Source organism: Schistocerca gregaria, chromosome 1 (genome assembly GCF_023897955.1).
Source record: "Schistocerca gregaria isolate iqSchGreg1 chromosome 1, iqSchGreg1.2, whole genome shotgun sequence".
NCBI lineage: Eukaryota > Metazoa > Arthropoda > Insecta > Orthoptera > Acrididae > Schistocerca > Schistocerca gregaria.
In genome coordinates, this window is record NC_064920.1 from 1,077,046,604 (window position 1) to 1,077,067,316 (window position 20,713).

Genomic DNA, 20,713 nt, shown 5'->3' on the forward strand with positions numbered 1-20,713 from the left:
CTACATTTCCGCAGGACAATGCACGACCGCATGTTGCAGGTCCTGTACGGGTGTTTCTGGATTCAGAAAATGTTCGACTGCTACCCTGGCCAGCACATTTTCCAGATCTCTCACCAACTGAAAACGTCTGGTCAATGGTGGCCGAGCAACTGGCTCGTCACATTACTGCAGTCACTACTCTTGGTAAACAGTGATATCGTGTTGAACCTGCATTGACAGCTGTACCTGAACACACCATCCAAGCTCTGTTGACTTCATGCCCAGGCGTATCAAGGCTGTTATTACGGCCGGAGGTGGTTGTTCTGGGTACTGATTTCTCAGGATCTATGAACCCAAATTGCGTGAAAATGTAATCACATGTCAGTTCTAGTATAATATATTTGTCCAGTGAATACCCGTTTATCATCTGCATTTCTACTTGGTGTAGCAATTTTAATGGCCAGTAGTGTATTCTGTCCTCAATACCGGGTAAGGCATTGAATGTCACTAATATTTCTCGGTCGACTGTCTCGCTTCGCTGACCCAAGCTCCATCCTCTGACCCTAGAGGGCTCCAAATTGTAGCGTGTAACATGGCATTGTGCAACGCAGCTATTTCTGTGCGTTAGAAACAGCATGCTGTAATCGAGTTTTGGATTCGAAGCGTCGCCCACCCATGGATCACCCTCTCCTATAGCATAACTAAGACAGACCACACACAAGTGTTGCAACATCTGCAACACTCTGGCCTCTTACTTCACTGCCATTGATCACTCTCCGTACAGACCCCATTTTGCCCCATCTGAGTCTCATCAGCTTCCTAAACATAAAGAACTTCTTTGAGGACTTCACTTTCTTCAGTGATGGTATCAACAAACTGGTGCCTCGTTGTGAGAAATGAGTTTATTGCCAGACTGACTACGTTGAAGAATAACTATGTAGACTTGAAAAACAATAATGTAGAATGTTAATTAAGTTTGTTTTATTTTAAAAACTTTAAAAGCTTTCGCACGAAACTTTTCAACACGGTCCTTAACTCCTTTTCGCTTTTGCTGAGAAATAAAATTTGTGCTTGTAGTTTTGACGTACTGTGTTCTTTCCTGCGAATTATTACTTAGTCTGTGTTTGACAAACGTGGTCACACACTGATTTTTGATTTTCTATAAATACAGGTCTATAAAAACGACGTCTACGTTCATACTCAGCAAACCAGTGAAGTGTGTAATAGAAACTACTTACCATTATGCCACACTTTAGGGTCCCGTTCCAGTCAAGTAATGAGTGCGAGGAAAATGACAGTTTACATCTACATCTACATTTCTACTTCGCAAGCTAACGGTGTGTGGCGGAGGGCACTTTACGTGCCACTGTCCTTACCTCCCTTTCCTTTTCCAGTCGCGTATGGTTCGCGGGAAGAACGAATGCCGGAAAGCCTCCGTGCGCGCTCTAATCTCTCTGATTTCACATTCGTGATATCCTCGGGAGGTATAAGTAGAGGGAAGCAAAATATTCGGTTCCTCATCTAAAAACGCACCCTCTCGAAACCTGGACAGCAAGCTACACCGCGATGCAGAGCGCCTCTCTTACAGACTCTGCCACTTGGAGTTTGCTAAACATCTCCGTAAAGCTTACCAAATAACCCTGTGACGAAATGCGCCGCTATTCTTTGGATCTTCTCTATCTCCTCCGTCAACCCGATCTGGTACGGATCCCACACTGATGAGCAATACTCAAGTATATGTCGAACGAGTGTATTGTAAGCCACCTCCTTTGTTAATGGACTACATTTTCTAAGGACCCTCCCAATGAATCTTAACCTGGCACCCGCCTTACCAACAATTAATTTTTTATTATCATTCCACTTCAAATAGTTCCGTACGCATACTCCCAGATATTTTACAGAAGTAACTGCTACCAGTGTTCGTTCCGCTATCATATAATCATACAATAAAGGATCCTTCTTCCTATGTATTCGCAATACATTACATTTGTCTATGTTAAGTGTCAGTTGCCATTCCCTGCACCAAGTGCCTATCCGCTGCAGATCTTCCTGCATTTTTCTAATGCTGTAACGTCTCTGTATACTACAGCGTCATCCGCGAAAAGCCGCATGGAACTTCCGACACTATCTACTAGATCATTTATACAGAGTGTTGCAAAAAGGTACGGCCAAACATTCAGGAAACATTCCTCACACACAAAGAAAGAAAATATGCTATGTGGACATGTGTCCGGAAACGCTTACTTTCCACGTTAGAGCTCATTTTATTACTTCTCTTCAAATCACATTAATCATTGAATGGAAACACACAGCAACAGATCGTACCAGCGTGACTTCAAACACTTTGTTACAGGAAATGTTCAAAATGTCCTCAGTTAGCGAGGATACATGTATCCACCTCCGTCGCATGGAATCCCTGATGCCCTGATGCACTGATGTAGTCCTGGAGAATGGCGTATTGTATCACAGCCATCCACAATACGAGCACGAAGTCTCTCTACATTTGGTACCGGGGTTGCGTAGACAAGAGCTTTGAAATGCCCCCATAAATGAAAGTCAAGAGGGTTGAGGTCAGGAGAGCCTGGAGGCCATGGAATTGGTCCGCCTCTACCAATCCATCGGTCACCGAATCTGTTGTTGAGAAGCGTACGAACACTTCGACGGAAATGTACAGGGGCTCCATCGTGCATGAACGACATGTTGTGTCGTCCTTGTAAAGGCACATTTTCTAGCAGCACAGGTAGAGTATCCCGTATGAAATCATGATAACGTGCTGCATTGAGCGTAGGTGGAAGAACATGGAACCGAATCAAGACATCACCAACGATGCCTACCCGAACGTTCACAGAAAATCTGTGCTGATGATGTGATTGCACAATTGCGTGCGGATTCTCGTCAGCCCATACATGTTGATTGTGAAAATTTACAATTTGATCACGTTGGAATAAGCTTCATCCGTAAAGAGAACATTTGCACTGAAATGAGGATTGACACATTGTTGGATAAACGATTTGCAGAAGTGTACCCGTGGAGGCCAATCAGCTGCTGACAGTACCTGCACACGCTGTACATTGTACGGAAAGAACTGGTTCTCCCGTAGCACTCTCCATACAGTGACGTGGTCAACGTTACCTTGTACAGCAGCAACTTCTCTTACGCTGACATTAGGGTTATCGTCAACTGCACGAAGAATTGCCGCGTCCATTGCAGGTGTCCTCGTCGTTCTAGGTCTTCCCCAGTCGCGAGTCAGAGGCTGGAATGTTCCGTGCTCCCTAAGACGCCGATCAATTGCTTCAAACATCTTCCTGTCGGGACACCTTCGTTCTGGAAATATGTCTCGAAACAAACGTACCGCGCCACGACTATTGCCCCGTGCTAATCCATACATCAAATGGGAATCTGCCAACTCCGCATTTGTAAACATTGCACTAACTGCAAAACCACGTTCGTGATGAAAACTAACCTGTTGATGCTACGTACTGATGTGCTTGATGCTAGTACTGTAGAGCAATGTGTCGCATGTTAACACAAGCACCGAAGTCAACATTACCTTCCTTCAATAGGACCAACTGGAGGTGAATCGAAGAAGTACAGTACATACTGACGAAACTAAAATGAGCTCTAACATGGAAATTAAGCGTTTCCGGACACATGTCCACATAACATATTTTCTTTCTTTGTGTGTGAGGAATGTTTCCTGAAAGTTTGGCCGTACCTTTTTGTAACACCCTGTATACATTGTGAAAAGCAATGGTCCAATAACACTCCCCTGTGGCACGACAGAGGTTACTTTAACGTCTGTAGACGTCTCTCCATTGAGAACAACATGCTGTGATCTGTTTGCTAAAAACTCTTCAATCCACCCACACAGCTGGTCTGATATTCCGTAGGTTCTTACTTTGTTTGTCAGGCGACAGTGCGGAACTGTATCTAACGCCTTCCGGAAGTCAAGGAAAATGGCATCTACCTGGGAGCCCGTATCTAATATTTTGTGGGTCTCATGAACAAATAAAGCGAGTTGGGTCTCACACGATCGCTATTTCCGGAATCCATGTTTTTTTCCTACAGAGTAGATTCTGGGTTTCCAGAAATGACATGATACGCGAGCAGAAAACATGTTCTAAAATTCTACAACAGATCGATGTCAGAGATATAGGCCTATAGTTTTGCGCATCTGCTCGACGACCGTTCTTGGAGACTGGAACTACCTGTGCTCTTTTCCAATCTTTTGGAACCTTCCGTTCCTCTACAGACTTGCGGTATACGACTATTGGAAGGGGGGGGGGGGGGGGGGAGGGGCAAGTTATACTCTGTGTAGAATCGAATTGGTATCCCGTCAGGTCCAGTGGACTTCCGTCTGTTGAGTGATATGAGTTGCTTTTCTGTTCCTTGGACACTTTGAAACCTTCCCGTCTAATATTGGATGAACGTTTGCTTGCTGACTGAACGCTGCGTCTCTTAAAATCTTTTAACTGCTGCTCTGTCAAGACTACCTGCTGATTATTACGACGAAACATAAAATGTGTTGTCGCCGTGACCCTCAGTCGTTACCTGAAATTATTAAGACTGATTCTTACCTTTAATTATTTATACTGGATCGCCATCTGACTGCTACAGCAAACTGTGGAATGAATATACTTACTTCTCTTTAACATAATTATAAGCTGCTGGTGGAGTTTCATAATACTTTGTGACTGGAATTCTTTAAGTTGAAGTTAATTTAGATTTGATAAAAGCTGAAGCTCAGTTTAGACTTTTCTTTTAAGATAACAATAAATTCCGTAAAGCATTTACGTGAATGATTTTGGGATAGAAAATTCTTAATGCATTTAAACTGGTAGAAGTTAACTATATTCTGAGAACGATCTTGACAAACAATTACAAGGGGTATAGTTCTTTACAAAAATTCTTAAAAACTAGCACGCTACATATAGCGAGTGGCTGGCGAGCACACCGCTTCTTTCAAAGTGTTAATTCATACCTCGCTTACAGCGACCTCCTCTCATGTCTCGCTAGCTACGACTGCCTCGTCTCACATCTTACTCGCAACTGCTCGCTTCCAACGCTCAATGCTACAAAAGTGCGGTCTCGCCGCCAACAATGGTTTTTGGTGCCGACAATCCCTGCTACCATTACAGATGTATTACTGCGCGCTGTTTCCCGCTCTTTCTCAAAATGTATCTATGCGCGGTTTCCCGCTCTTTCTCAATAATACACAATGCAATTTAATTAACAAAACAATTTAAATAAGAAACAGTTCAGATAATTACATGCTAAAACAGTTTAAATACGCCTATTACATAATTACAACTTATTTCGATGTCAGCCATTTTTTCGTTCGTGCGAGGATTTAGAGAAGGAACTGCACTGCGGTCTTCTGTGAAACAGCTTTAAATGAGTCTTCGCGTGCTGTAACTATTCCAATATTGTCTTAACGGTCCGTACGGGTGGTAGAGTTAGAAGGGATTCTTCATTTAGTAACGTTCTTTGAAGCTGTGTAAGTAGACTATCGTGGAATAACTGGCGTCTCTATACAAGTTGTTCAACATTTCCGCGATACTCTCTCATGAGGCAAACAAACCTGTGGCCACTCATGCCACCCTTCTTTGTATAATTTTAAGTATTTCCTGTTAGTTCTATTTTGTATTAATATGGGACACGCAAGTGATTTGCAAGTAGTGTCTTTTGTACATTGACTGCATTTTCACAGTATGACGCCAACGCACCGAAATCTTTCCCTGCCTTACCTATAGAAAAAAATAAAAAATAAAAAAATAAAAACGATCGTTTGGCATTGATGGTCGGGAGGCCCAATGAGGGGAAGTTCGGGCGCCGTGAAGCAAGTGTTATTTCAGGTGACGCCACATTGGACGACTTGCGTGCCGGTGATGATGAAAGGATGATAAGGAAAGACCACACTGAGTCCACGAGCGGAGAAATTCTCCCACCAGTTCAGGAATCGAACCCGGTCCTCTGCATGGTACGCAAGCACGTTATCAAGCAGCTTAGCAGTTGGGCTGTCTTACCGATCATCTATCATTCCACTTCATGTGTCCTACAAATTGTTGACTTCAGGTATTTGTACAGGTCGACTGATTACAATTGTGAAGTTTTATTGCTTCTACATCTACATCTACATCTACACACTGCAAACCACCGTGAGGTGCATGACAGAGGGTATGCCAGTTGTTAGGGTTTCTTCCCTTTCTGTTCATGTATGGAGCGTGGAAAGAATCATTATTTGAATACTTCTGCGTGCAGTAGTTATTCTGATCTTGTCCTGACGATCCCTATGTGAGAAATACTTAGTGCATTTTAGTACATTCCTAGAGTCATCTTCTAAATCCGGTTCTTGAAACTCTGTTAAAAGTCTTTTTCGGTATAATTTATGTCTATCTTCAAGAGTTTCCCAGTTCAGCTCCTTCAGTATCTCTGTGAGACTCCGGATCAAACAAACCTGTTACCATTCGTGCTGCTATTCTCTGTACGCGTTCAATATCCCCTGTTAGTCCTACTTGGTATGGGTTTCACACACTTGAGCAGTATTGTAGGACCGGTCATACGAGAGATTTGTAAATAGTCGCCGGCCGGGGTGGCCGAGCGGTTCTAGGCGCTACAGTCTGGAGCCGCGCTACCGCTACGGTCGCTGGTTCGAGTCCTGCCTCGGGCATGGATGTGTGTGGTGTCCTTAGATTAGTTAGGTTTAAGTAGTTCTAAGTTCCAGGGGACTGATGACCTCAGAAGTTAAGTCCCATAGTGCTCAGAGCCATTTGAACCATTTTGTAAGTAGTCTCCTTTGTACACTAATTTCACTTCCCCAACTTTCTACCAACGAACTCATGTCTACCACCTGCTTTATCCGTGACTCAGCCTATGTGCTCATTCCATTTCATATCCTTCCGAAGTGTTACTCCTAGATATTTTTCTGAGCTGTTCAATTTCAGTTGTGACTCATTGATATAATCATAGGGCACTAAGTTTTTCGTTGTGTGAAATGCACTATTTTACATTTCCGAATATTTAAAGCAAGTTGCCAATCTTGTAATCTTTGAAATCTTATCAAGATCTGACTGAATATTTACGATGCTTCTTTCAGATAGTACTTCGTTACAGATAATCTCATCCTCCTCAAAATGTCTGAGGATACTATTAATATTGTCTGCAAGGTCAGTAGTATACAATATGGACAGCAAGGGTGCCTACACACTTACCAGGGGCGCACCTGAAGTTACTTCTACTTCCAACGATGACTTTCCATCGAAGATTATATGCTGTGTCCGCCCTACCAAAAAGTCCTCAATCCAGTCACAAATTTCACTTGATACCCCATATGATCGTACTTTTGGTGTGGTACTGAGTCAAATGCTTTTCGGAAATAATTAAACACTGCATCTATCTGACTGCCTTAATCCAGGTCTTTCAGTACGTCATGTGAGAAAAGTGCGAGTTGGGTTTCACATAATCGATGTTTTCGGAAACCAAGCTGGTTGGAATTGAGAAGGTCATGCTGTTCAAGATGCCTCGTTATGTTTGAGCTCATGAATATGTTCTTAGATTTTGCAACAGTTTCCTGAATCTCATCTGCTACCCTTCTAGTAGACGGGTGTAACCTGTGATTTTTTTCCAAGAACTGGGTACGGTTTTTTGTTCGAGGGATCTCCAATAGATTTTAGTTAGAAGAGGGGCTAACTCAGCCGCAGATTCAGTACAGAATCTGGAAGGGGTTCAGTTTTAACTATTCCATCTGTTTCGCAACGCCACTGACACTAATATTTTCATTCATCTTTTCAGTGGTACGAGGAGTGAATTAGGGCAATTGTAAAGGAAAACACAGGAAACATTTTAGTTAACCATTGCAGCTTTTGCTTTCCTACCCTCACTTTCAGTTACTGTCTCATTCGCTAGGGGCTGGACACTAACTTTCGTGCCACTAACAGTATTTACATTTCTATGGGTTCTGTGAAATTCCTTTTGACAATAATCTGCTAAGTGGTCGTTGAAGACATCACCCATAGACCTCTTGATAGCCATTTCATGCAGCTTCCCTCTATCTATAATCCTACGCTTTGTTTTACACCTATTATGCAGTAATCTCTGTCTTTTAGAAGTTTCTTTACAGTGACAGTATACCATGGAGATTCACTCTCATTATGAACTGCTCTGCGGGGTATATGTATCTATCCAGTGCATGGTCAACTATTCTTTTACATTCGAGCCATAGTTCCTCTAGACGATCCTGCCGTGTGCTGAAAATTTCAATTTCCTCGTTGAGATATGACACTACTCATTTTTATTTAGTTTACTGGTCATATGTCTTTCTGCTGGTTTTGTGGTCTGTACTTCGGTACTCAATGTTGCCACAATCGCATTAATGACGCAGCCACAATGGCAACGGATAATGTAGACATCCTTACAGAGGACAGGCCTATTTGTTGACATTAGGTGCAATATATGTCCATCATGATTGGAATTCCTGTCTGTTCTAGGTTGTTTCCATAGAAGGCGTTTAGTAATGTTTCACAGCAAGTCTTATCACGCCCACCACTTACAAAACTGTAATTTTCCCAAATACTTGTTGGATGGCTAATGTCTCCACCGACGATTACAGTGTAATTCGGAAACTTTGCTTACAAGTAAACTAAGGTTCCAGGTTTCTTCTAAAGTTTTCGGCTACATCATGAAATGAGTCTGGTGAGCGATAGAAGAATCCACTTATCATTTTGTGACCACCCTTGATACTGAGTCTTGTCCAAACAATCTCACATGCAACTTTAGTTTCTGTCTTAGTGGACTGCGACAAATACACCAATCCATTTCCCATTTGCCTATCCTTTCGATGCACACTCAAATTTTCCACAAAAATCTCAGTGCTATCAATTTCAGATTTCAACCTTCTTTGTGTACCTAGTATTATCTGAGCTTCTCTACTTTTCATGAGCACTTCAAACTCTGGTAGTTTGTGGTGAATGCTTCGCCAGTTAACTATTAGGGTTTTAATACTTTCAACCGTAGGGGACATTCTTTCTATCTTACACTAGTCAGACCGTTGTTGCAGAAGCAACGAAAAAGCATGCCAAGTTTAAAAGAACACAAAATCTCCAAGATTGGCAAAGTTTTGCAGAAGTTCGAAAGATGGCGCCTACTTCAATGCGAGATGCTTTTAATAATTTCCACAACGAAATTCTGTCTCGAAATCTGACAGAAAACCCAAAGAGATTCAGGTCATACGTAAAGCACACCAGTGGCAAGACGCAATCAATACCTTCACTGCGCGTTAACAACGGTGAAGTCACGGATGACAATGCCACTAAAGCCTAGTTATTAAACACGGTTTTCCGAAACTCCGTCACCAAAGAAGACGAAGTAAATATTCCTGAATTCCAATCAAGAACAATTGCCAAGATGAGAAACATAGAAGTAGATATCCTCGCTGTAACAAAGCAGCTTAAATCACTTAATAAAGGCAAGCCTCCGGTCCAGATTGTATATCAGTCAGGTTCCTCTCAGAGTATGCTGATAAAATAGCTCCATATTTAGCAATTATATACAACCACTCGCTCACAGAAAGATCCGTACCTAAAGACTGGAAAATTGCTCAAGTCACGCCAATACCCAAAAAGGGAAGTTGGAGTAATCCACTGAATTACAGGGCTATATAACTAACGTCGAATTGCAGTAGGGTTTTGGAACATACATTGTATTCGAACATTATGAAGTACCTCGAAGGAAACGATTTACTGACATTTAGTCAGCACAGATTCAGAAAATATCGTCCTTGTGAAACACAACTAGCTCTTTATACTCATGAAGTAATAAGTACTATCGACAGAGGATGTCAAATTGATTCCATATTTTTAGATTTCCAGAAGGCTTTCGACACCGTTCCTCACAAGCGTCTTCTAATTTAACTGCGTGCCTATGGAATATCGCCTCAGTTGTGCGACTGGATTCATGATTTCCTGTCGGAAAGGTCACAGTTCGTAATAATAGACGGAAAGTCAATGAGTAAAACAGAAATAATATCCGACGTTCCTCAAGAAAGTGTTATAGGCCCTCTATTGTTCCTGATCTATATTAACGACTTAGGAGACAATCTCAGTAGCCTTCTTAGATTATTTGCAAATGATGCTGTCATTTACCGTCTTGTGAAGTCATCAGATGATCAAAACGACTTGCAAAATGATTTAGATAAGATATCTGTATGGTGTGAAAAGTGGCAATTGACCCTGAATAAAGAAACGTGTGAAGCTATTCACGTGAGTACTAAACGACATCAGCTAAATTTCGATTATGCGATAAGTCACACAAATCTGAGGGCTGCAAATTCAACTAAGTACTTAGGGATTATAATTACAAATAACCTAAACTGGAAAGATCACATAGATAATATTGTGGGTAGAGCAAACCAAAGACTGCGATTCATTTTCAGAGCATTTAGAAGGTGCAAAAGGTCTACCAAAGAGACTGCTTACACTGTGCTTGTCCGCCCTATTCTGGAGTATAGGTGTGCGGTGTGGGATCCGCATCAGGTGGAACTGACGGATGACATCGAAAAGTACAAAGAAGGGCAGCTCGTTTCGTATTATCGCGAAACAGGGGAGATAGTGTCACAGACATGATACGTGTATTGAAGTGGCAATCATTAAAACAAAGGCGTTTTTCGTTGCGACGGGATCTTCTCATGAAATTTCAATCACCAGTTTTCTCGCCCGATTACAACAACATTCTGTTGGCACCCACCTACATAGAGAGAAATGATCATTACCATAAAATAAGATAAATCAGTGCTTGCACTGAAATGTTTATGTGTTCGTTTTTCCCGCGTGCCGTTCGTGAGTGGAACGGTAGAGGGGTGGTTCATTGAACCCTCTGCCAGGCACTTTATTGTGAATAGCACAGTAATCACGTAGATGTAGAAGTAGATTGTCATGTAGATATCTCCGTGTGTCCTACAACAGTCGTTATGTGGATTGGATAGAGAGTCGTCTAATCTTAAAAAACCCTTGCGTGCACCTCACACACGGTCAGTTACCTACGTAGCAGCCTCTGATGTGTAACGCGGACTTGACCCATTTAGGGGGACTCTTAAGTTCTCGACCCTGTGGCGCAAGTCCAGAAAGTCGCAGCCTAGCTTGTCATAGATGCTTCGAAGTCTCCAGTTCGGTCCTTCCACTCGACTCAGAACTACAGGGTCATGATAAGTTCTTGGTTTGCGGCTTTCAACGTAAACACCAGAAGTAAACACAACAGCTGCAAAATGGCAATGATACCAAAGTCTATGGTTCCTATTCTGCTCCCTTTGCTATGTATATTAATAATAAAATCAAGTTCTGTATCATCATTTCACAAAGGCAAAGAGATGTTGTGATATAACTCTCACTTACTTTACAGTAGAGTGAAATGTCATGTTAACCTCCGCATAGTATAATTTTAAGCCGTGTATTAACTTGTTCCCATAGTCACATTTGTCAATTTCACTATTTCCACATATTCTTTTCCAAGATGCCACTGGGCTACGGCTAAACATAAACAGTGTCTTCGATCTCAACTCTCTCTGTATGCAGATCGATTCAGATGTATTTGATAAATTCAGCTCAATGGATACGAACTCAAAGGTGTTGACCCTGATAAATGACTCGTTGGTGTGGTTGTTATTGAAATTAATAACAATAACGTTTACAAAAGGTTCAGCTCTGAACTGAAAGGTCGATGACTTAGACCACTGTTTATCACAAGACAGGAGATACAGCACACAATAAACAGACGCAACAGTTAACTCTCTCGCGCGCTGCAGATGAGTGAAGTCAGAACATAAAGTCCGTATTATTAAACAGTTGACAGAAACTTAGTGGTGAAGTCCGAAGTAAAGAGAAGAGAATAACCTGCAAACTAACTCACGCTATAATTTAAATGAATCAAGTACATTGTTTTACAATGTCCATGACGACGGCGTGTAGGAAAATACACTCATGTTCATAAATTAAGGATAATTTCAGAATGTGATGCCACACGACGTGGCACTACACAAAACTGGTGCTAATAGCATAGGCACATGGGGAACACACACGACACAGATCTGTAAGTCCACGGTATTGGCGATAAGTTGAGAAAACCGTCCAGAAAAACATATGCTACAAAACGCCACTGTTTCCTGCGCATGTACCCCGACATCAGTATGAGATATGATCACCATGCACACGTACACAGGCCGCACAACGGGTTGGCATACTCTGCATCATGTGGTCGAGGAGCTGCTGGGGTAAAGCCTCTCATTCTTGGACCAGTGCCTGTCGGAGCTCCTGAAGTGTCGTAGGGGTTTGAAGACGTGCAGCGATATGTCGACCGAGAGCATCCCAGACGTGCTCGATGGGCTTAGGTCTGGAGAACAGGGAGGCCACTGCATTCGCCTGATGTCTTCTGTTCCAAGGTACTCCACCACGATGGCAGCTCTGTGGGACCGTGCGTTATAATCCATTAGGAGGAAGGTGGGAGCCACTGCAGCCATGAAGGACATGTTGGTGCAAAATGACGTCCCGATACACCTGACCTGTTACAGTTCCTCCGTCAAAAACATGCAGGCGTGTATAAGTGCACCAATCATAATCCCACATCACACCATCAAGCCACAACCTCCATACAGGTCCCTTTAAAAGACATTAAGGGGTTGGTATATGGTTCCTGGATCACGCCAGATGAAAACCCGGCGAGAATCATTGTTCAGACTATACCTGGACTCGTCTGTGAACATAGCCTGCGATCACTGTTCCAGTAACCATGTACCATGTTCTTGACATCAGGTTTTAGGGGCTCTCATGTGACCAGGGGTGAGTGGAATGAACCTTGCAGGTCTCTGGGCGAATAAACCATGTCTGTTCAGTCATCTGTAGATTGTGTGTCTGGAGACAACTGTTCCAGTGGCTTTGGTAAGGTCTCGAGTGAGGCTACCTGAGTACTCCGTGGCTGTCTGCGGGCACTGATAGTGAGATATCAGTCTTCTTGTGGTGTTTTACACTGTGGACGTCCCGTACTGTAGCGCCTGGGCACGTTTCCCGTCTACTGGAATCGTTTCCATAATCTTGAGATCACACTCTGTGGCACACGGAGGGCCTGTGCTGCAACCTGCTACGTTTGACCATCCTCCAGTAGCCCTAGAATCCTACCCCGCGTAACGTCATCAATATGTGTTCTTTGAGCCATTTTCAACACACAGTCACCTTTAGCACTTCTGGAAACGTCCGCACACTCACTCTCTGCACCGTACTCTGACATGCATCAACACACCTCTGCGTATGTGGACCGCTGCCAGCGCCACCGTGCGATGACCGCAGGTCAAACCCACTGCATGGTCATACACCGAGGAGATTTAAACCCGCAAACCGCCCATCAGGGTGTTGTTTCACCATGTATCAGCATTATCCTTAATTTATGAGCATGAGTGTACATGCAGGAAATCCAAGTAACCGAGTCATGGATAAGCTATCAACTGCCAAAGCATAAGAGACATGAAGGACCACAGGTTACCTGAAAATGAAAACTTACCTACCCCTGTATCATTACCATGAGGGGCATTCAATATCAAATGCAACACATTTTTTCCTCGGCCAATTCCCTATAACCCTCTCTAGGTTGTTAGCCTTTTAAAGTACTTTATCTTTTGAAGAAAAACGAATATTCGAGTCATATAGTCTTGTTCCAAGCGTTCGTTGACTTTTCCTTACTGACTTCCTTTTCAAATTTTATTAAGAACGATTCAGCTGAAGTGTTTTGCATTTTTTGAAAGATGTAGTCGGACCCGTAATTCTACAACCACTCTTTTCTCAAAACCTTTTGAGAATGGTTTTATGCAAGTGATAATTGCAATATTAATACGATGGCGTTCAATACGTAGTTCAACAATTTTTTTCTCGACCAGTTTCGGCTGAAAAAAAGAAAGCAGAATTTGATGTTACGCATCTTCGCATATTGCCCCCTTCAGCCCCTATAGTTTCATTAAGTTCCGATAGGTGGCGGCGTTATCGTAGCCTTCAAAATGTCGTCTGTAACGGATGTACAGTCCAAACAGATAGATACCATTGAGTTTCTGGTCAAGGAAAACTAGAGCATCGCAGATATTCGTAGGAGCTTGCAGAGTATCTACGGAGAGCTGGCAGTGAAGCAGTGAACAAAAGCACGGCGAGCCGTTGAGCAAGGCGTCTGAGCGCAAACCTGCCCGATCTCGCACCTGCCGGTCGGCCCGCACAGCTGTAATTCGTGTAATGTCGGAACGTGAGGACACTCTCACTCGAGGTGATAGACAGATCACAATCAAAAACAAACCTGCACCACTGGACGTCTCTGGTGGTACTGCTGACACACTCGTCCATCACTCGGGGTACTCAAAGACATGTGCCCGCTAGATTCCTCACCGCTTAACAGACAACCTTAAGGAACAATGAAGGACAATACGTGCGAAATTTCTTGCGCGGTACGAGGCTGATCGTGAAAACTCTTCGTCGAACACAGTCACAGGCGATGAAACATGGGTTCATCACTTCAACTGGAGATAATATGGCAATCCATAGAGTGACATTACACCTTGTGGCGAAACAAGCACTGTATGATTTGAGAGATACAGAAGCAAGCGGGTGTGCCGGGGTGTACCCCAGTTCACTGCTACTAGCGTCAAGTCGTCATAATGCGCCTGTGCGTAGCATACAAGTATTGCACCATAATCTAAGGATGAAACTGAAAATTAAACTTGCTTCTCCAAACTTTGTCAGAATATGCTTCAATGTATTAATGTTTGGACTGTTAAATCTCAGAGTGATCAAATGAATATATTTCCCTAAATTGATCATTTTAAGAGAAAAAAATGTGGCACTAAACAATAAAGCTATAAAGCCAAAAATCGGTCAGAATGTGCATATGTATTTTACAACTAACTGTTACAAGTTGCAACTTGATCGAAACAAAATGTTGGTCAGAATCCACGTTTTTAAGAAAATTTGAAGGCGCTAAATATTAGACTTGGAAAGATGAAAATTAGTATGGAGCATCAGTTTGACATGAAAACCATAACTACGCGATCCCATTAAGCTACTTCTAATAGTTTCAATTAATTTACTGAAAGCTAAATTTGGAGCTAAAACCTCCTTATTTGTAATAGATTAAATATCATAGTTTTGATCACAGCAGCTGATGAAACCCATCAAGTGATAGACTAATAACAAGTTTCAAGACTTTGATGCAAATAAGGTCAATACAAAGTCTCTTAAGGATGTAGTTCAGAGGTCACGATTTTTTGTCAGTTCAGTTCAAAAAGTTCTAGGCAACAAAGTTTATATATAGGCGAGCTAAAACTTTTTCTGTGATTAAACACAAATTAACTCCTTTGACACAAAAATTACGTAGATTCTAAATGACCGAATTATTAATTAATACATGTCCGAGAAAGCGGCCATTTAGATGATGCTGCTGGGGCATAGAGCGGATGACGGCAGATGTTTCCTGTGGCCGTCCGCTGCGTCCATATAATTATAAATACGGCCTGAGAGGCAGTGACTTCACTTCGCGCCCAGCTACCATACGGTCCGCATCAGTAACCCGCCGGCTTACGCGCTATCTAGGGTGACGTCACAGCCATACTGCAATTAAATGCATGTTTTCGGCACAAACAGGAAGTGAACTCGCAAGGATTGTACACCGTCCTGGATCGCTTCGATTTCGTGGAAGTAACTGTTCGTGTGCCCCGGAATGTTAACAAAACCGCGTGGCAAGTCGCAACATTATTTTCTACCCTTGTGGCGAGCAATTAACTTTGATTATCAGAAGTCAGGGCGAAAGACCATTTAATGGCAACAATTTCGTCTCGGAACTGCTCATTGTTCCGTTTTTGATAGAAATATAAGCATCATCATCATCATCATACGTCATGCGAGTGAAAGTTTGCCAAATATATCGACCATTTAGAGCATAAAACTTACATTTAGAATCATAGTTCCTCACGCTGTTGGGTAAACAGAGAGTAGAAACATTTCTTTCTACATCTACATCTACATCTACATCTACATCCATACTCCGCAAGGCACCTGACGGTGTGTGGCTGAGGGTACCCTGAGCACCTCTATCGGTTCTCCCTTCTATTCCAGTCTCGTATTGTTCGTGGAAAGAAAGATTATCGGTATGCCTCTGTGTGGGCTCTAACCTCTCTGATTTTATCCTCATTGTCTCTTCGCGAGATATACGTAGGAGGGAGCAATATACTGCTTGACTCTTCGTTGAAGGTATGTTCTCGAAACTTCAACAAAAGCCCGTACCGAGCTACTGAACGTCTCTCATGCAGAGTCTTCCATTGGAGTTTATCTATCATCTCTATAACGCTTTCGCGATTACTAAATGATCCTGTAACGAAGCGGCTGCTCTCCGTTGGATCTTCTCTATCTCTTCTATCAACCCTATCTGGTACGGATCCCACACTGCTGAGCAGTATTCAAGCAGTGGGCGAACAAGCGTACTGTAACCTTCTTCCTTTGTTTTCGGATTGCATTTCCTTAGGATTCTTCCAATGAATCTCACTCTGGCATCTGCTTTACCGACGCTTTACCGACCTCATGATGGAACGATCAACTCGAAGTTCTATTGTGCAACTCTCAGGAAAGAAAAGACTTCGTGATATTCGTTGCCGTAGAAATGCATACGAACCTCTCCACGACAGAAAAAGGCCTCACACACGTCTGTGCAAGCGAGAGGACCTCACAGAATTTCAAAAGTGGTTCAAATGGGTCTGAACACTATGGGACTTAACTGGTGAGGTCATAAGTTCCCTAGAACTTAGAACTACTTAAACCTTACTAACCTAAGGACAACACACACATCCATGCCCGAGACAGGATTCCAACTTGCGACCGTAGCGGTCACGCGGTTCCAGACTGGAGCGCCTAGAACCGCAAGGCCACTCTGGCCTGCACAGAATTTCACTGGACTGTTCTTCCTCATCCACCCTACAGCTCGAATCTCGCACCTTCCGATTTACATCTGTTTTTCTCAATGTATGGTGTACTGCGCAGGGAAAGCAGTACGTGGAAGATGGGGAGGTTACTGGTGCAGCAAGACGTCGGCTCGGAAGTCGACCAGTAGAGTGGTACCATTCTGGCACACAGGTACTCCCAGTAAGGTGGCGCAAGATCCTCGCATTGAACAGAGATTATGTTGAAAAGTAGGCTTTTATTACCAAAAGAGTGGGGCATAATATAGTGCATTATAATCCTGAATAAAATCAACTGCTTTCAGACAAAAGATGTGTTGCAAACCTGCTGGGCGTCTCTAGTAAGATCTCAGCTCGTGCTGCTGCCTGGACTTAACAATGTACACTACTCGCCATTAAAATTGCTACACCACAAAGATGACGTGCTACAGACGTGAAATTTAACCGAGAGAAAAAAGATGCTAAGATATGCAAATGATTAGCTTTTCAGAGCCCCAGTGGCAACAACTACAACTTGCTGACATGAACAAAGTCTCCAACCGAATCCTCATACACAAACAGCAATTGACCGGCGTTGCCTGGTGACACGTTGTACGAAGGAGAAATGCGTACTATCACGTTTCCGATATTGATAAAGGTTGGATTGTAGCCTATCGCGATTGCCGTTTATCGTATCGCGACATTGGTGCTCGCGTTGGTCGAGATCCAATGACTGTTAGCAGAATATGGAATCGGTGGGTTCAGGAGGTAATACGGAACACCGTGCTGGATCCCAACGGCCTCGTATCACTAGCAGTCGAGATGACAGGCATCTTATCCGCATGGCTGTAACAGAACGTGCAGCCACGCCTCGATCCCTGACTCGACAGATGGGGACGTTTGCAAGACAACAACCATCTGCACGAACAGTTAGACGACGTTTGCAGCAGCGTGGACTGATCAGCTCAGAGACCATGGCTGCGCTTACCCTTGACGCTGCATCACAGACAGGAGCGCCTGCGAAGATATACTCAACGACGAACCTGGGTGCACGAATGGCAGAACGTCATTTTTTCACATGAATCCTGGTTCTGTTTACAGCATCGCGATGGTCGTATCCGTGTTCGGTGACATCGTGGTGAACGCACTTTAGAAGCGTGTATTCGTCATCGCCATACTGGCTTATCACCCGGCGTGATGGTGTGGGGTGCCGTTAGTTACAAGTCTCGGTCACCTCTTGTTTGCATTGACGGCACTTTGAACAGTGGACGTTACATTTCAGGTGTGTTACGACCCGTGGCTCTAACCTTCATACGATCCCTGCGAATACCTACATTTCAACAGGATAATGCACGACCACATGTTTCAGGTCCTATACGGGCCTCTCTGGATACAGAAAATGTTCGACTGCTGCCCTGGTCAGCACATTCTCCAGATCTCTCACCAATTGAAAACATCTGCACAATGGTGGCCGAGCAACTGGCTTGTCACAATACTGCAATCACTACTCTTGATGAAATGTGGTATCGTGTTGAAGGTGTATGGGCAGCTGTACCTGTACACGCCATCCAAGCTCTGTTTGACTCAATGCACTGGCGTATCAAGGCCGTTATTACGGCCAGAGGTGGTTGTTCTTGGTACTGATTTCTCAGGACCTATGCACCCAAATTGCGTGAAAATGTAATCACATGTCAGTTCTAGTATAATATATTTGTCCAATGAATACCTGTTTATCATCAATTTTAATGGCCAGTAGTGGAGAGTTGCTAGGAGATGATCACTTACCACAGTGACTGGCAAAGTTTTCTGAACTACTAGCGCTTCCCTCGGCCCATGCAGACATTGAATCACTCTGGACTCGGTCCCCGTTTAGCCGAAAAGCACTGCTACGCCTTGGTCCTGACCAAGTGTAAGACCCTGCTTCGCGTCCCATTTAAGAGTACCATTCCATTCCACCGCCTGACCTAGAGTACCGTTCTGCTTAATGGTGTGACCAAGGGTCCCTTAAGAAGGACGCCCCTCTGACCCCTCTGCCGGAATACCACCAAAAATTATTGGTTGACAAATCAGACAGAATTAGAAAAGCCGCCAATGAGAGGCCACGTACCAAACATTTCCTTCTCTCTTCTGAAAAGTTATTTTTACTTGAGCCAATACCCGCCTCCGTAGCCTAAGTCGGTGTAATGGCACTCGACTCGGGGGTAAGCCAGTTCGAATGCTGGTGGTGGATGACATTTTCACTGCCAGTACATGACCGGCACGAGGAAGAGATTTGGTGGCATAAAGTTTCTGACCGCCAGTGTTTGCACCAGTGTGCTGTATTAAATTCCCAATCTCTTGGCGTCGTCTCAGGGATTGAGGAGACGTGACATTCGATGGCGACCCGCCCGTCGGATGGGGACCTTAAGCTTGGCAGGTCTCACGGTGCTTCTCGAGAAGAGCAAGCCATGTGCCGGCACTGGGTTTCACCCTCTGCCTTTTCTCATCACCCCAACACGAACGTGACACTATACCGTTACAGTCTTAGCTCTCATACTTTCAAACAGAGGGGTGTGGAGTCCAGGGAAAATCCATCCAGTTAGGCGGCTGAACCTTCTCTTCGGGGTATCTTAGCCATTCGTGCCATATGACTTTACTTTTTCAGTTGAAATAATTCAGAACAGTTTGGTACGAGAACGATTGAAGCTCGGATTAATTGCGAGAGAACTTGCGCTTCTCCCCTACGAAAGCCGACGCCAGATCTCCCCCTCGGGCTAAGTTTTAATACATCGTCCAATCACTTAGTGGTCTGTTTCCCATGTCAAAAGCTCAGGGCAATAACCTCCAAGTCTTGTTCGTTAGGATATCCTTACAACAAGTGTCCATACGTCGTGTGACGTGGCTGCGACTAGTACACCATTTATTGTACAAACGTTCGGTAGTCCTCGCTGATGCACCAATAGATTTCTTACATCCGACTGGCAGATACACCAGACTTCACTGCCATCAGTTACGTCATTTATGGTTGGTCGCATGACCGCCTGGTACACCAGTTCTACTTTAGCCACAGCGCTCCAAAGCGACGATTGTGCACTGTTATTGGCTAGCCAATACTTAGTCTGATGAAAATACATTTGACTCACGGAGAAAAGAATTTTCTGTATTCAATGGATCTTCCACTCTGCGGCTGAGGGTGCACTCCTTTGAAACTTCCCGTCAGATTTAGATTGTTTGGCACGCAGGGACTCGAATCTAGAACTTCTCTTCTCACGGACAATGCTCTTACCGACTGTGTTGTTCCAGTCTGAGTCAAGACCCGTCTCGCTAACTTCAAGTTGAACGGTAAGAAAGCAGGAGAGGGTTGCTAACAGAATAGATGGCGTGAAGGAAGATCTTCAGTCGTGTCTGGATTGCCCAGTCGGTAAGCGAATGGGCTGCAGAACGGAGCGTTCTACTTTCGCAGAACGAATTTTTCACTGTGCAGTGGAACGGGCGCCGATATGAAATTTCTTATCAGATTAAAACAATGTGCTGGATAGAGACTCGAACGGAAGTTCTTTGACTTCAGGAGCAAATTCTCTACCGCCCGAGCTACCCAAGCAGCACTCACGCGCCGTTCTCACAGTTTTACTTCCACCTGTTCCTCATTTCCTAGGTTCCAAATTCAAGTTTCGCGGGAGAACTTCTGTGAAGTTTGGAAAGTAGGAGATGAGGTACTGCAGAAGTGAAATTGTTAGGAGGACTGTACAGTCGCGCTTCTGAAGCTCAGGCCGTAGAGAGCGCTTGCTTCCTAAAGATGAAGGTCTCGAGTTC

The 20,713-nt window shown here is 43.7% G+C and overlaps 1 protein-coding gene across 1 annotated transcript in view; it reads right to left on the minus strand.

Annotated features, from left to right (window-relative positions):
* The window catches only part of LOC126281786 (caspase-1-like), a gene marked incomplete at its 5' end in the record, with an annotated part of 148,993 nt that overhangs the window by 127,761 nt on the left and 519 nt on the right, over positions 1 to 20,713 (minus strand). The window lies entirely within an intron of this gene.